Here is a 2007-nt window from a genome sequence, read left to right as displayed (position 1 = left end):
TTTGGCCTCCACCAGCTTATACTCATCCACTTCTATCTCTGTAATCATGTATAATTATTTATATTGTTAAGGTGTATTAAGTGGTTTGTAAACTATGAAGACCATCTCTTTGTCCTCTAATCTCATCTTGAGAGTGCCCTCTCTCACATCAATCAGTGTTACTACTATCACTATGTATGGATGTCCCAATAAGATCGGCACCCTATCATCTGTATCCGAATCAAGAATAATAAAGTCAGCAGGGATAATAAACTTACCAACCTTTATTAGCACGTCCTCAATAATTTCTTCAAGCTGAACTCTGATTTATTAGTCATTTAGAGAACCACAGAGCATGGCCTCAGTTTATCCAAACCAAGAGTGTTGAACCTGATAAGGGAATCAAGTTTATAATTTCCACTAAATAACTCAAGGGATGGACCACATCACCATCACCAATTTATATGAGAGGGTGAAACTCCATGGGTGCTTCAATTACATTGGCATCTTCCACATCACCACTGAATAGCACTACTTAGTAAGTGCCACCATATTAATATCTTGCAGCTTCATCTTATTAGTTGCCGTATCCTTTAATTACTTAGCGTACTTATGCATTCCTTCCAAAACATCTAACAAAGTAAGATTAATGTGGAGTTCTCTGAACTTGTCAAAGAACTTCTTGAAACATGCATCCTCCTTGGATTTTTTAGCCTTTGAGGGAATGGTGGTAGTAGTCTTTCAGCAACATGCTCAACTCTTTTCACTTTGGGTACTTATACTTCCCTAAATTTTTAGCATTATCAACTTCAACTTGTTTCTTGTCTATATATTGTGGGACTAATTCTGCATCAACCTCCCTATTTTTGTTAGGAGGCTTGTCAATAAGATCTCGACCACTCCTCAAGGTGATTTGGATAACTTTCTTTGAATTTCCATTATCACCTGGTGATCCATCTTGGGGTCTGGTACTCTGCGGCTGAGCTTACTGCGCCTACTGTGTCTCTAACTTCTTCTATGCAATTTGTTCATTTTTAATTTCAGTAGCCATTTCTTCTTGCTTTGCCAGGACCTTCTTTAATGTATCCTCTATATTACTGGCCTGTATGTTGTGTTGTTTCTGAAACTATTGAGGCTAATTAGCACCCCATAAATAATTGGGCTGAGTCTGCCACTTGTGATTTTAAGCATTACCATAGTTTGGCTTTTGTCTATTGCCTACAAAATTTGCAGACTCTGGATTTTCTCCACAAAAGTTTGTAGAGTGTCCAGTGTTCTCACAAATCTCACACCAAGATGGGGTTTGTTGTATTGCGTTCACTTGAACCGAAGATTGATTGACACCTAATCTGCCAAAGTCATCATCTGATTTTAAAGAGCAGATAATTGGGCAGCTAAGGATGTGACACTATAAACTTCAAGCATACTTATAGACTTTTTCACTGCAGGACTGGATATGTCACCATACCAGTCTAGATTAATTTATGCAATATGGTTCAACAAGATGTAAAGCTCGTCATATGTTTTATTCAAAGCTGGACCACCTGTAGTTGAATCTAGCAAAATTTTTATATTATGGTCAAGAGTTTCTAAACGGTGTGAGTTAATAATTCATTGGACTACTGATGATGTGGACAGTCTTGAAAAAAAGATATGAACCTCTCCCAAGCATGATATAAATTTTCATTTGACTTCTGCTTGAAGCTTAATATCTCACTGCGTAATCTAGCAGTCTTACCAGATTGAAAGAAATGTATGAGGAATTTTTTAGCTAAGTCATTCCATATAGTGGTATACCTAGCCGGCTCAGCGTTTAATCACTTATTGGCTTCCCCCAAAAGTGAAAAAGGAAAGAGTGTCAGCCTCACATAATTAGTGGATACCCAACGGGTATGAACCTAGCACTGATCTCTAAGAAATTCTACAAGTGAACCCGTGGATCCTCGTGTGACAAGCCGATAAATTTCCCACTGCTATACAAAAGTTGCACCACGCATTATTTAAACTAAAAACTACCTCCTGAAGCGG

At 37.9% G+C, this 2007-nt stretch overlaps 1 non-coding gene across 1 annotated transcript; it reads left to right on the top strand.

The window, feature by feature from the left end:
- Window positions 1–1599: 1599 nt before the first annotated feature.
- On the top strand, window positions 1600–1706 carry LOC124889109. The gene has a single exon (XR_007047725.1). It is a non-coding gene; the product is annotated as a small nucleolar RNA R71 (small nucleolar RNA).
- Window positions 1707–2007: the final 301 nt, after the last annotated feature.

This window comes from Capsicum annuum, chromosome 11 (genome assembly GCF_002878395.1).
Source record: "Capsicum annuum cultivar UCD-10X-F1 chromosome 11, UCD10Xv1.1, whole genome shotgun sequence".
NCBI lineage: Eukaryota > Viridiplantae > Streptophyta > Magnoliopsida > Solanales > Solanaceae > Capsicum > Capsicum annuum.
Note: the sequence above shows the minus strand (reverse complement) of the source record. Positions and strands in the feature narration are given on the sequence as shown.